Genomic DNA, 16,621 nt, shown 5'->3' with positions numbered 1-16,621 from the left:
AGCTTGGACTTGGATATTCATTTCAAGGAGAGCCTATCAACCTCAAGGCTTGGTTGTATGCTTCCCCTTATTTTCTATTAATATACAACTGCTGGTTCATTTTCACTAAATGTGTATGCTCATGTATCATTTAGCTTAACATTCCTTGATTAGTTAAGTAGTTTTCTTTTGAATATGATGTGTGTATTTGCATGCCTTTTTGTGTCTTGATCTCTTTTGTAAGTATATAAATGTTGAGAGCAGTAAGAAAAACCTCGTGGCGCAAGTGATTCAAGTTCTTCAACAAATCGAGATAGCATCAGAACGAGGTAGGCCATATTCTTCGTCTCTCTTTTCAATTGCAACTTAGGAAAGTGTCTAGTAGATTGTCACTTCGGTTGCTACACCCACTCATTGGGCTAGAGGGATCGTCTCTATCTGTAGAGAGGATTTAACTAGGCAACAAAATGACGACTCCACGGGGGACCTTATACCCCTATCTAACACCTTGAATTTGTGATGAGTTCAACAAACCATCATTTTTCTAGCTTGTTTGCTTTTCTGTAACTATTTTCACTTGCTGGTGATTGCTTGAGGACATTGATTTTTGTCTAGTCTTGAAAATTTCTTGTTTTCTCTTCATTTTTCTCACCCATCGCGAGTTTGTCTCTGACAGTCAGGATGACATCTTGGATTTGTTAAGTACAGTCGCGATTATTTCTATTTTTCCTATGACAAGTATGATTATCCCAGAGTATAAAAGAAAATAGGTTTTTTTATTCTTGTTTTCAGTCTTTTTGTCCTCTATCAGTGAGTTTCCAAAGTGTCTATGGTGTTTTTTATCGATTCTCTTGATTAATTTGCAAAATTTGTCTCATTAGCTTTGAAGTGAAATCTGATTGAGTTCTAGGGTTTCTAGTCAATTGGTCATCACTTGCTGCTTGTTGGTGTCATTGATATTTTTGTTTTCCTGATTGATTGAATGTTGTTTTCTGTGGGAATCATTGAAAACATCGTTTTGCATTTTTTTTAGCTTGTATTTCAAAATTTAATTTTCGTGAAAATGAATTAGATTAGTTGCATTGAAAAGTTATTTTTTGAGATTAATCATTGAAAATAGATCACATTTTTCAGTGATTGAAAGCTAACAACTGTCTTAGGTGCATCAAATCATTCAAAATGGAAAGAAAAGCATGATTCATATAAATGCATCGTAGTAAAGTAAAAATTATTTTTCTTTCGAAAAGTTGCATTTAGGATAGTGAAAACTGAAAATCATTTTTACTTTTGGCATTGCATTTGGAATACAAAAGTGAAATGAAAGATTATATTTCATTTTCACATTTTGCAAAGTGAAAGTTAGTGGAAGGAATTTTTCATTATGCATTTTGTTTGATGCATTATTGATTGAAATTTCTTCCCTTGGTTAATCTAGCTTTCATTGAAAGACAAGTTTTCCTTTTCTCATATAGTTGCATCATAGGTGTTCAGATAACATCATTTTGAGCCCAAAACTAAAACATAATTGTAGATTAACTTTAAAATCTATCAATTAATCTAAGGATCATTTGAAACATTAACGTTCATACTTAGTGGTCTAGGCTAGAGACGTGTTCCAACGTCTATGAAACTTGGCAGTTGTTGTTCGCAATAATCTTTATTGAAAATGAGATTAACTCAGACAAATTACAGAAAAACACATATAAAAACCAGAGACAAAATATTGGCGGAAAAAGGCTGAAGCTTCAAGCTTCCTCGTGTATTATCTGTCATTACACATTACTAAAATAATTGAATATAGTGTTACAAATAAATAGATGAGAGACAGTGTTCTCAAGATAGTGTGTGCTATCTTAGACACCTTTGGTTGAGATAATTTCTCCTTTGGTTGAGATAATTTCTCACCAGACACACCAATATAGGAGTTACCTAAACTAACTCCTATCTTAGAGGAACAACCCAAGAGTTAGGCACAAATTCCTAACTTGGAATTTTTAATTAATTAATTTATTTTGGATTTATTATTGTTTTATGAGAGAGGCTAACATTCCCCCCTTCAATGATAAATCCAAAATAAGAACGAGGAACCATCTTCCAAGTTCTCATGTTGATCCTCAAAAGCATTGCCTGAAAAAACCGCCAAAACGGGATGCTGGAAAAAACGCAAATCTGAAGAGAACATGAATCAACTACATGCCTGATTCATCTCTGAATGTTGCTTGACAACTCCATCACGTGCCAAGCTGCAAAAGGATCCAATTGTCCTTTGTTTGAAAACAGCATCCGGTGTCCACTGACACAATTTGATGAACGCCCACTGGCTGAAGATGTCGAAAAACAACTCAATGTTGCTTTTGCTATGATGAAAGCTGCTCACTACTGCTTTGGTTGTCAATCTCCCACTGGCGAATTTGTTGATGCTCACTGCTGATGAAAAATGCCCACTGGCTGATGAAGATGCCCACTGGCTACTTCGCTGATGTTGTCGAGAATTTCAGTCTGACAACCACTTGTCAATTTCATTGACATTTCCCCCCTTTGTCAGCTGAAAGGAGAGACAATCTTCTCCAAAATATATTTGAACTCCCCCCTTCAGGTGTAGGAGAGTTTCACTATTGTACTCCCTCATTCAGCTGCATGAGAGTACCGTCATCTGTTCAATGCTAGCTGCACTATGTGTGATTGTAGTCGGTTGTAGAACTGAGACAATCGTTTGATTGTGGATGACCATTCCCAAGGATCAATCCATTCATAATGTATCTTCAATCTGGCTGATTTGTGTTCGTTGCGACATTTTTCTGAGGAATGATTGGGCTTGCCACAATGGCAACACGGATGGAGATCAAAACATTGATCTTCCATATGACCGGCTCTTTGACAATGAGAACACTTTGATTGGACTTCAACTTTAGGTTGCGTGCAATTCTGTTTGTCGGCAACTTTCTCAGAACCTGTTGAGGTGAGTGGTTCAAGAAATCCTGCACTGACAAACTTAACTGGCTTGGAATAATCTGGGATTTGGAAGTTGGTGCCATCAGGGACATATCCTAAGCCTCGTCGATTCTTGTTATTTTGAATTTCTTCCCAGGGCTTGATGATGGGTTTGGAAGAAATTTGAATTTGATCATGAACAACTTCGACACTTGAAGTTGTTTGGATGAGTGATTTGGAATCAACATCTTTATCTTCATCTACATGGTTGAATGACTTGGAAGAAGCACTCTTCTGTTGCAGCTCATCTCTTTGTAGTTGCGATTCTAGTTGAAGAAACTCAATGGTTTCATGTGTTTGTTGTAGATGCCGTGAAAGATCAGCAAGAGTTTCTTTGTTGACGTGCACCATGTCTTCATCACTGGAGATGATCAAACTGTGAAGAATGTTTAACAACTGAATATGTTGTGCCATCTAAACTTGCTCACTTGAAGTCAGGCTCTCTTGCTATGGGACTTGACTGTCACGCTCACTTGATTTGTTGATCTCAACTTGCTTGATTGGTGTTAGAGTTGAACTTGTTGTGGTTGTTGTGATGGTTGTTTCAAGGAGTTAAAACTCATGGACTCACTTGATTGTGCTTTAAAGGAAGGGTGTCGAACACTGTCGAAAATGCACCCAAAAAAACTTACAATGATTTCAATGATTCACTACAATGACTCAATTCAAGACTTGGGTGTTGGTTTCAACCGAGAATGCACCCTTACAATTCAATGTTATTTGAGTTTGATTACAAGTTCAACAATGTTGATGTAGAATGTGCTCTGAAACGTTGAAGTTTACAGATTCATTAACTTGATTGTAGTGATGTAGACATTGTTTTGAAACAGTGAAGTTTACAAATTCATTAACTTGATTGAATTTGCTTGTTGAAGTAGAATGTCGATGTTGAAAACTTTGATGAGTTGTTGTATGTGTGGAGCTTAATTATCCTTCCTTGCAGCTATTTCATTACATGTGTTGTGCTTACTTGCATTGAACTTTATGTGTGTGGTAAATGCGATCATTTATGTGTCAAAACTAGACACAAATCAGAAAGCAAAAACATGAATCCATAAAACACATGCGCCATCAAGCACACATAGTGTACCTTAGATCCCCTTATTCAATTTCGGGCGGATCTAGGACACATCAACACTAAAAAATGATATCTTTATTAATCACTGAGTACATCTGAAGCAATGATAATGCCAAGCTGACAACCCTTTGAAACAACTCGCCTTCAAAATCTGAATGGATAGTGACATGATCCCTCTCAAAGTAAAACAATACTTTGAATTACAACAACTTTCCCTTATCACTCCAAATACAAAATCACTTCTTACTTCAAAAAAACAAAATATACTCCTTATCTCTCCAAAATTACAAAACACTTATCACTCCAAAATATAAAAAATAATTGCACCTTATCACTCGAGAAAACTCCTCCTTATCACTATTAGAAATGCTACCCTCTTTGAATTTGATTATGAATATAAAAAATTTCTCCGCTCCCTTTCGCATTCCACAATCTACCTCTATATGCTGGACTGCCACGTTCAGATCAAGAGCTTGTATTTGGGCCTGCACTCAGAGGAAAGAGGAAGGTGATTGTCCCTACAAACATTGCAGAGACATCTGTTACTCTTGAGGGTGTAGTATATGTTGTTGATAGTGGCTTTTCAAAACAACGGTTTTACAATCCAATGACAGATATTGAAAGCTTGGTTGTGGCACCTATATCAAAAGCTTTTGCACAGCAGAGGGCTGGAAGAGCTGGTAGAGTACGGCCTGGAAAATGTTACAGGCTATACACATAAGAGTTCTACATAAAGGAAATGTCTGAAGGGTATTCCAGAAATGCAAAGATCAAACCTCGTTAGTTGTGTAATTCAGTTGAAGGCATTGGGTATAGACAATATTATGCATTTTGATTGGCTTGCCTCCGAACGGTATTGAACGCCTATCCAAGACAGTAATTATGCGATTAGGAGGGGATTGTTCGTTGGGAATGTTGCCACTTTTGCCTGTTCTCAAGAACTCGAAGGAATTGCGGCTCTTCAATTGCCCAAAGTTGAAATGCTTGCCCACGACTTTGGACTGTTGTCTCATTTGACAGAGTTGAGGATAGAGAATTGCCCAGAATTGAAACTTTTGCCCGATTCCATCGGACAGTTGATTCAGTTGACAATTTTAAAGATGGGTATTTGCGCAGAATTGAAATTCTTGCCTGATTCCTCAAAATTTTGACTCAGTTGATAGAGTTGAAAATAGAGAAATGTGGGATAGAATATTTACCTCGAGATCTTAAGACGAACAATCTCAAATCTTTAGAGGTAACAGCACTTTCCCTGCTCATCCACGTATGCAGCAGGCCAAAAAACTTTCGACTCTCACTCAGAATTGAACAACTTCAAATGATATTGGGCAGATAATCCTTACCACAACTCACTCTCTTAACAGTCGGCTCCACCACGCATCCGCTTCTCAAAAGGTTCTCCATGCTAAGGCTACTTTTCTCACGGTGGTTCATTGCTCGGTACACTTCCACGCTGGTAATTTCTTGAAACTCTTGAATATTGATAACACTGAGAGATGAAACTTCAAAATTGTCACAGCTTTCTCTAGGCATACACAAGAAGATCAACACATGCAGTGATTGAGATGGACAGAGCACACGCATCACCGATACATGATTATGTTATGGAGAAGTCTTTTCCGCAGGCTTCTCTTTATTATGTGACTCTGATCCATTTAACAATGTGTTTAGATATCTCTAGTTGATAAATACGCAGTCCACTGCATCTCATTCAAAGCAGGCTACTTCGCACGCATACACACTCTAGAACTGCAAGACCATGCAACACTTCAAGATTGCAACTAAGCTCTTTTCCAGCGCAATTCATTCATCGATTTCTATCCAGCGCGACGCTTCTGTTCATCACACAAAAACTCCAACGATTGCCCAAAGGATCTTTTGTAGTTTCCAGATCCGCAGATCTTTCTCTCCAGCTAGCAATGACATTCCAAATGCAACCTCACAACCCTCGGCTCTTGCACCAATCTGCAGGGTCGGTCTCCACATAGGCAGGATTTAACCTAGAACAACTCCGATACCACATATTGAAAATGAGATTAACTCAGACAAATTACAGAAAAACACATATAAAAACCAGAGACAAAATATTGGCGGAAAAGGGCTGAAGCTTCAAGCTTCCTCATGTATTATCTCTCATTACACATTACTAAAATAATTGAATATAGTGTTACAAATAAATAGATGAGAGACAGTGTTCTCAAGATAGTGCGTGCTATCTTAGACACCTTTGGTTGAGATAATTTCTCCTTTGGTTGAGATAATTTCTCACCAGACACACCAATATAGGAGTTACCTAAACTAACTCCTATCTTAGAGGAACAACCCAAGAGTTAGGCACAAATTCCTAACTTGGAATTTTTAATTAATTAATTTATTTTGGATTTATTATTGTTTTATGAGAGAGGCTAAAAATCTTTCATTAGACAAGTGCTAGCACAGACTTTTGCTCCCCATGCCATCGAGTATATAAAGGTAAACCCTCATAGATTGCAAAAATTTATCCATAGGAAGCTGAGTCTGCCGCCCTGTGAACGTGATGCACTGAACACAACATTTGGGGAGATTGCCTGCACGTACGTCAAGTGCTTGGTAAAATTATTTGCTAAGTTGTATATTGCAGTTCATGATTACTTGGTAATCCTTTTTTCCTAGAGTATCCTGAGTAGTCATTTTGATATTTTCTTACTCCTTAAACTTGAAAATATCATCGACCACTTTTCCTTTCAAGCTCGCTAAACCAACAAAAGCGACTAGAGCCACCTTTTCATCATTTTCTCGACTCTTAAAAAATGAAAAGGAAAAGTTATTATTTCAAATTATAAAATTAATTGACTGTAGAACAACATCCTTCTTGTGGCAATACTCCTTAGTAGATCTTAGGTTGATACTGATGGAAAAATTTCTTGAGTCTACCAGTCAAGGAAAACCCTTTGATGAGAATCCTAGTCCTTTTCCTTCTTTCAGAAATACTGGTGCTCCTTATATGGCAACATTGTCCCTTCCTGGATTGACCATTGGTCTGCCAGTTTGGTTATTTTCGACCTCATTGGTTCCGAGTGTCCAAATTGCTTTTTGACCAAGTTCTCCTCCACTTGAACAACATCAACCTCATGTTGATCCTAAAGTTGACCCCTCGCCTTCTTCGCCTATTTCTTCACCTCGTTCTTCCTCTTCACCTGGTGAAAGTCTGGATTCTAGTAACCAGGAAACTAAGAAGAAGAAGAAGAGGACAAAGAATAAGAAGAAAAATAAGTAAGGGGGCAACCAAGCAGTCATTGCTATAGATGCAACTGATGTAGAAAAATCTTCCAACCAACCCTAGAAATTAAAATTCCCTTACATGTTATGTAAGGGTGACCACCTTCTTCGGAATTGTCCTGGTATTCCCAAGGTCTTAGAAGTGTGGTCTACAGGTTCACATTGACCCTTGTCATTAGCCTCTGGTGATCATGCTAGTGACAAACCCTCAACTAGTAATAGCAAAGCTCATGGGAAAAAGGGAAAAGTCAAATTCCCTTGTACGTTGTGTGAAGGTAATCATCTCATTCACCTTTGTCCTCTTATGGATGAAGCTTCCAAAGTGTTGGAAAACCTTACAGCTTCTCAACCTTGTCTTCCGAATGGGTATCAAAAGCTTTCCCTTGATCCTTCACTAGTTGATCCAGTGATTGATAAAAAGTCATCGTTGGTAAACCCCGCTCTCTCTGAAAATAAGTCTCGTAAGTCCGTTCTCGACCAACCATTGGTTGAGAAACCAGTAGACTTAACTCCACCTTCAATTAACCATACCGTTCAGGTAGAGATTGAACCTCGTACTACTCAGGTTCCTCTGGTTTCTTCAGTTTCGAATGAACTGGGGAAATACTCTCGTTCCCAAGGTGCATGAGAGAATTTCTCTTGTTCCCATCGATAAAAAGGGTAGTTCTCATGTTCCTACAACACCACCTTCAATTATTTTAGTCACTTCTTTTGATTGGAGTCAACTAGCAAGATATCGTCTTTCATCTTATGTGCCTTTCCATATTACAATACATGCTTACCATATGGTCGTATCTAGCATAGTCATAGATGAGGGCACATCTATTAGCATCATGTTCTCAACTACTTGGAAAGATCTAGGTTCTCCTAAGCTTGTCCCTATCACTCAGAATCTGTTAGCTTTTAATAGAGGAACCAGTCAACTGTTAGGGATCCTTCCTAAGTTACCTATTACTTTGGGAGGAAATATTGTCTATATAGGCCTGATGGTTGTCCAAGGTCTGTTGGATTTTAATCTACTCCTTGGCCATGACTATGTTTATGTCATGGGAGCTCTTGTTTCCTCTCTCTTTCGAGTGATATGTTTACCGCATGAAGGAATCATTGTGATCATTGATCAACTTACATTCATTAGTCCTGAATCAGCTCCCAATCAACCATCATCCCTAAATGGTTCTCATGTGCAAGCAATATCACCCCCTCCACAGGTTAATTACGTGGCCACATGTTCCATGCCCGAATCTACTCATGATCTAGTAGGTGATGTAGTACACAATGTACTGGGGGCAGAGTTCCTTGTCTTGTGTCAAGCTATTTAAAAAATGAAACAAGATGCCCTGGAGCATGGTTCCTTTACTTGTGTCAATCTCGTTAAAAAATGAAACAAGGTGCATGGAGAAAATTTCCTTGTCTTGTGTCAAGCTCCTTAAAAAATGAAACAAGGGATATGCAACAAAGTTCATTATCTTGTGTCAAGTTCCTTAAAAAATGAAACAAAGGATATGGAGTAGAGTTCCTTTTCTTGTGTCAAGCTCCTTAAAAAATGAAACAAGGGATATGGGGATAGTTATTTTACTATGTCAACCTCGTTAAAAAATGAAATAGGTATCCATGAGAAAAGTTCTTTTACTTGAGTCAAGCTCGTTAAAAAATTAAACAAGGACCACGAGGATAGTTCTTTTACTATGTCAACATCCTTAAAAAATGAAATAGGTTATGAGCATGGTTCTTTTCTTGTGTCAAGCTCTCTAAAAAATGAAACAAATCCCCTTCCAATTCGAGTCTTTGATTAGATCTCGTAAATTCCTAGTTGAGTCCTTCACTTGATCTCATAAGTGAACCTTCATTCCATCTACCCATTAGTAACCAGTAGTCTACTTAGGTGAATGAGATGAAGCTTGGGGGGCATGTAACCTCAAATTGAGTCATCTTTAAGCTCTTTTTTGAATCTCAAAAAATGAAAATATAGTTGAGTACTTGTCTTTTTGAACTCATTAAATTAAATGAATTGATGTTGTCTCATTATACATTTACCCCTTTTCTGGGCTTAGATTGACTATTTATGAAAAAAATACACCTTGGTCGAAAGGTCAAGAGGTTCTCTCGAATATTATTTTATACCGTTTCGGGTTCGAGAGACAAATTACAAAAAGGGACCTGATGGAGTTTTCTTTTTCGTCTCTTTTCAAACTCTATAAATATGAAAAAGAAACCGAGTTACTCTTTCGTCACACTCGTCACCGTGACAAGCCTGAGTGTCTCCTTCCTAGGACTCGTAAAACTTACTAGGATGGATTCATCTGAAGGGTGAACTTATACGACAAGCACATGGTATCCTCTTCAAGATTGTGTAAAAATAAAGAGGTACTCACTAGAAATAGTGGGGGAAAAGTGAAAGTGAAACGTCTCTTGTATAGGTAGCATGTCGTTCTTGAACATGACACTCATCTATTTCTCGTGTCGGGTTTGGGACATCTTCACTTAGTCACTTGTCCTTCCGGGTTTGGGTAATCCATTCTGCCTCTCATTTGATTATTCCACTTTGTCATTATGAGCCTTGGTTATATGTTGAGAATTCGTGTCGCCAATATGTTCAAGAGAAGTCCTATCTGCAGTTTGTACCTATACATTATCTGACTCTTTTCTACAGTCTTGGATTCTACACATTTCATTCCACTTTATTCCTTGTTTCGTGTCGATGAAGGGGGACTCATTATGACCCTCCTTCGTCAGGTCACTTCTTGTCGACTTCAGCTCATTATCCAGGAAGATGACTTAGAGACTCCCTTTCAGTAACTTAGAGCTTGCATGCCTTAATGGCAACTTCTTCGCATTCAACAACAGGTTTTCACTATTGACTTTCGATCGGGTGGTTCCACGGGTGTTCGAATTCAGCTTTATTATCACAATGAGAGGAAGGTACGTAGTGGTCCATAATATCCATGTAGTCTATTAGCATCTACTACCTTCTATTCTTCCCTTCACTATCTCGCTGTTCATTCACAGTAGTCCAACATTTCCATTTTTTCCTCTCAGTCACGAGTGAAAAATATGTCTCACTACCAATATCTTCTCTCCAAATTATCAAAATTTTGTGAAAGCTGCAACAAGAAAAAAATCATGATTATGAGGAGCTTCTGTGATTATTATACGAAACACATAGTCCTATAGCATCCTCCATAGGCCCTACAAGACCGACTCTACGTTACGTGTAAAAAGAGACACAAATTCCATCCTATCCAAAAGACAAGAAAATCATCCCTAAGCACCTTCAAGACCTCCTATAGGCAGCTACAGGAGCTACTGTCCACCTACAACAACAACACTTCATCCACTTGTATCAGATTCATTTAGAGCAGTAGTAGCAACACTAAAAAGATTCTATAAGGTCCCCACAAGTTGTAGAAGTAGAATAAAAATCTTCGTAGGATCGTCAAAGGTAGCAATAACATCTAAGTATTCATCAAGATCCTCAAAGGCAACCTCAACATCTACACCAGCAACATCCATGGCACTTGAAAGAAACATTGAAGGTAAGGCACATGTATGCATCTCTCATAACCTCACCTTTTGAACCTATTCTAGCTTGAGGAAATAAAAAAAGTGTAAGAAGGAAAGGTTTAATAGATAGATTTAGTTAGAAGAGTAGCCTCAGCCATATCTAGTAGTGAACTTAGCTTTTCTCCAAAATACACCCACACATGTGGGAGAAGAATGAGACAAAAGATGAAAATACTTGTGAGGGTGGGATGATATTGTTTACTCATTATGGAACGTGGAGCATGATGAGGTAGGTGGGGGTCAAATCACCATTGCATGTTGAGCCCATCACTTCTACAAATGACCACCAAAGTTAGACCCTCTAAGCCTATTTTTCATGAAAATCTATTTTAAAACTCCAACTAGGCCTCGCCATTGCTAAAGGAGATCAACCCAACTGCAATATTTCCAAGACAACCTGCTATAAGAACCTATAGGAATCTACAAGTGTTATCTATAAGAGATTGATAAAGCACTATAGGAAGCCCAATTTTCCTAGAACAACCATCAAGGCCCCGAGAAAAAAAAGAAATCTTTAGAGGAAATGTAAGTGGCAATTTCTCCTTCATGACATGTGGCATAAGTATTCAAAAAACACGTCAATCATGAGAAAAAAAATCACTCTATGTTTTATAGTTTGAATTCCAATAAATAAAATAGTTGAGTGGGCTGAATATTTACTTAAGGATATGGTGTGTCAAATAAGGAAGGGGTTCATATGTAATTTTTCCTTTCTCCAACCTTGAAAAAACTATCAATCTTTCTTTGCTACATCATTCCCCATTGTATACGAAACCCTAGGCTTATATAGTAGAAAAATAAAATTTTGTTTATCCATTCTTTCATAATTATATTAAGCCATGAAGGGAGGATTTAACGGGACAGAGCTAATATACACCTCAAGAATCAATAAAATCACTGAGGCCTGAAACATTTTTCAAAATTTCCATTGGCTAGGGTTTTTCAAGAAGTTAAGAGGCTTCGATGATGAAGTTGCACTATTTTTTTCCTCAAATCTCCAACAACAATAAGGGAATAAGGTACTTATTGTAGTAAGAGGCCTAATCATCTATCTAAATGAAGATCTTATCATTAAGGTCAGCATACTTCCCGAGGGGGTCAAATGGAGTAAGGAGAAGACAACCAAGAAAATTTTCTTCCTTCAAAATGATCAACCTATGGAGGGTAAGAATTGAGTCAGAAGAGAAATCCTACCATATTCATGGGATGAAATCGCTTACCATATCGTCAAATACATTTTTTGTGAGGGAAGGCTCAACATTATATATGCTTACTAGTTTATGCTACCTTACCAGCCAAGAATTCAAGTGGATTTACCTTCCCAAGAGAGATTCAACATTTATTATTTCTTCTTCAATTCCTTAAATGAGATGAGCATAAGAGTGAAAGGGGGAAAATATAATTATCTACCTCACCATGGTTTGATGAGACTGACAGTCCTAGATTCCCTAGAAGACCTACATAACGCTGTCTCTTGGGCTGATTTCATTGACATGGATAGGGAAGCTTCATTGGAGGCCTAAATAGAACATAAACTGAAGCTAGAGGAGGTAGAAACAAAAGAGGAAATTGAAGTAGGATCTGAAAAATAAGATAAGATAGAAGGGGAAGAATCAAAGGAAGAACTAGAAGAGAAGGCAGAGAAGGAGGCAAAAAAATAGGCAGAGGCACAAGATGAAACAGAGAAAGAGGTAGAAATAGATGAGGTAGGGTTGGCCAAGATAAATTTAACAGAAGAAAAGGCTCAAAATCCCCAGGAGGCTATTCATACATCACCAATACCAATAAAGAAGAGGACAAAGGGGGAAAGGAAAGCAATCTAGAAGAGAAATTAGAAGAAGAAGTTAATTGCTACCTTAGCAGCCTTGAGCACCCCAACAAAATCCAAAGTGAGGAAACCAAGGGTACCCCCTATTTACACCAAGAGAAGGAAGAAACAAAATAAGGCCCACTAGAAAACCTCAACCACCAACTCCCACTCTAATTACCATTGAGGAGTCACCTATACTTGAGGAGGAAGAACCTTGAAAGGAATATGAATAGGTTTTTCAAAGGATGAGAAACAGTTTCAGTAGTGGGTATGACGGGCCTCCTAAAAAGGTACTACTTAAGGCCCATCTAACCATTCCTAGGAACATTTAACCTTTCATTTTACACCTAATAATGAAATTTCTAGCTTTAATATGTTCTTAGGAGGGTGAAGAGATTCCCATAACTTGTATGCCTAATGCATATATTGTATAGGATATTGAAAATATGTGATGCAAATTAGGAAAGAGAAAAATATGGGGATTGTCCCTTGATGAAGGATAATAAAAACTTGGCTAGCTCAAGGTCATTATCACTTCCTTGTAATTGGGAAGTCATTAGGGAACCAAATCATACTTTCTAGGGTTTTTGGAGGTGAGCATTCCTCTCTTTAAGGAGACTCTCCCTTAACCATTTCTTGAATAAATAAGGGGCCTCAGTATCCCATTATGATTTGAACTTTTGGAGAAGGTATTCAATAGTAGATAAAGGCTTTTTTACTGATATTTCAGTTTTTCCACATTTCATGTATGAACATATTTCTTGATTAATGAAAAGAACTCTTTGGTTTCTAAACTGATTTTCCTTTAAGGGACATATGTCTCCTTGGTTTTTGGCCCAAACCAGGTGTTCAAGCCCCCTTATTGTATTTTTACTTTCCATGTATTTATTTTAGTCATGCACATATGCAAATCTCATCTTTGAAAATATTGTCATTGTAGGGTTAGTGAATGAGTTTGCTCCCAATTTTTTTTTATGTTTCTTTCTCTAATAAATTTAGCAATAATTTATTTCATGTAGTGATAATCTTTTCATTTATAAGTTAAACTCATACTTTCTCTCATTTTATTTTCTCCGTTTAGTTAACTTATCAGTCATTCATGCAGTTCTGTTTCAGTTAGACAGTAGTGCTTAATTTAGATAATAGTTTCTGGGTATAGTTAGTACTCTTTTTGTGCACTTAGCTCACTTAAATCACCATCTCTTCATTCACTATTACAAATTCCTACAATTTGTCCTGGTACATAAATTTCTGTATTTTCGAGTGATAAGAAATTCCATATTTTCCTATTTATTGTATGAATTGATTGATTGAAGGTACCTAAGCTTGGGAAAGAATTATTCACCCTTCTATAACCACACTTCACCTTCTTAATTGATCCAAATTTATACAAGAATGCAACAAAATAAAAATATAAACATCAAAACAAATTTGTAGCATCAATAAAATTTCATTTCATTAATATCAAAGAACTAAAAAATGTTTACATACATAATGGAAATAAACTAGCTCAAGCGATGGTAGCTTATCTCTGAGAAGAGATGTGGCAGCCACATGCCTATGAACTATGTTACAATGAGGCTCAAGGGCCTTTTTATTATTTAACAACAAAGGGAAATCCTAAACAACCAAAACCCTAACCCTATGATATGGAACACCAAGAGTTTATGGGCTCCGTTGGGGTTAGTTGGGCAACCAACTTCCTAGGTCGTAACTTGCTCATATGATCTCCGTTTGGCACATATGGTACCTCATTGGAAAAATCTCTACGAGTACTACTGGATTTGCAGTAATCCCTTGCATATGGTTGTGAGACTACTATAGACTTCAAAAAATTATCGTTTACGGGGTCAAAACAACTCTGGAAGTTTAGGACCCGAAAACTGCGAAAAATAGTAAATGCTACTATAATTAAGGAAATTGATTAAACTAGATGGATATATAGGTGTTACACAACATTTTGTCACTGTCCTTGTACTCCCCATATAAGATCCTAGAGGACCTCTACAGTGTACGTGACATGCTTTCCCATCATGAAGAAACTCCCAGTATGTCCCTCTTCATGAGCAGAATAATTCCCCTTTACATCATTTCCCAAGAATCTTCCTTCTATCCTAGTTTACAAGATCGGCACTACTGACCAGTTTTCTCCTTGCACTGATTTAAAAAGGTTAAAACTATCACTCATGCCGATCATAGTGACTGAGCCCTTTTCCAGTCATGCTAATCCTATTTTGGAAGGTTTTTTAAATAAGAAACCAAAGCTTCCATGTCTAGAAGCTTCATAACGGAAGTCTAGTATATGGTTGGGCCAGATAGAGCCGAGGGAATCATTTTGGGATCCTTTCCCCTATTAGGATGGAACAACCTCAAGAGATAAGACCTTCTCCCATGATGAGAGGAACCATCTCCCATCCATCCAAGCTATATAAACCTCTCTTTTTCCCAAGCAAAAGCTAGTTGGAGTTTTGGAGCAAGTTTGAATAACCAACAAGTCATCTATATCTTGTAGCTTTCTAGTGTATGTTTGAGCAAGAATAGTGTGATTTTGGTTTGGTTTGAGACTAGAGGGAAAGAGGCCTTAAAACTTCCATTTTTGGGGCTATCCATGAAGTGCTAGAAGAAGTGTGGGAACCCGGATACGTCAGAGGAGACCAGCAACGTCAAGGCACCGGTTGTAATCTCTTTCTGATTTATATAAATACAACTATTGATTGATTTCCTACATGATATGTCATTTTACTTCTTTATGGCTTAATGTTCCTTGACCTATTCAGTAGGCTGAATACAATATTTTATGCTATCACGTTTGTTGTTGTTGTTGTTGTTGTTTTCTTGTTTCAGGTATTCGAAGGAATGAAATGGAAGATAGCTAGAGCGAGGAAGTAGGATCATCACCAGGCATAATAGAATTCTAAGAGCTAGGCCCTCTTAATTGATTTTAGCTTAAGGAGATTTTCCATAGATTGTTTATTTGTGGCTAGACCCGCTCTCTCGGGCTAGAGGAATTGTTTGTGTCCTGTTATGGCCAGCAACAACCCCCCTTCTTATTTTAGTTTTGATATTAATACTAAATAAGTGGAGACCCTTCATCTAGAAAATAATAATAAATTAGAACTTGTATTTCCTTTTTTGAATAAATTTTACTATCATAAACTTAGGAGAATACCCGCAAAATCCAAAAAAAAATTAAGTTTTATGATGAGTTCGAATAAAATCTTTCTCTCAAAAAAGCATCACATCGCAAAAAAGAAATAACGACATCATATAAGCAAACTCTTAAAGATTGTTAAATCGAAATACAAGATCGCACATCGAAGGAACTCATCGCATCACAGTTTTCATAGGCCTCAAGGTAAAATACTTCAAAACCGGCGATATGCGATAATACGTCTCGCAAATCGCGTTTCGCAAAAACACATGTTAATGAATGATTGTCAAAATACAACGGATTAGCGATATTGCAATTTACGATATTGCGAAGCAAATCGCAAAATCACTTTATCGTAGATATACGGGGCACATCGTTCCAAAAAGTTTTTCGTAATCTGATGTCAAGTCATGCGCATTAATGTTAATTTAATAAGTTAGTTGATGATCATTTATGAGATAAGGTTTTGATCTACTCGAGAATTCAGTTCACATAGGGTGATATATTTTATGTGATTTCAACATTTAAAGCTTTCCCATCACCTTATTCATATCATTACTCTTTCTTGATTTTGTAAATTGCAGGAGCAGAAAACAGAAAGATATACATAGCAACGTTCAGAGTGTAATGGGAAAACAAGGAGAAATTCAGATTTCCGAAGTCATCTAACAAAACGCGCAAGAGGCGAAAACTGGCACCAGGGAAGCCCGAATCAAGAAACGGAGGCAATTTCCGATGCACGATTAGCGCTAATCGTGCATTGCCGAGAAAAACCCCTTGAGAAGGAAATCCC

Source organism: Pinus tabuliformis, chromosome Q (assembly GCF_031772625.1).
Source record: "Pinus tabuliformis cultivar Carrire ecotype Pingquan chromosome Q, CPIR1, whole genome shotgun sequence".
Classification (NCBI taxonomy): domain Eukaryota; kingdom Viridiplantae; phylum Streptophyta; class Pinopsida; order Pinales; family Pinaceae; genus Pinus; species Pinus tabuliformis.
This window is presented reverse-complemented; position numbering follows the sequence as displayed.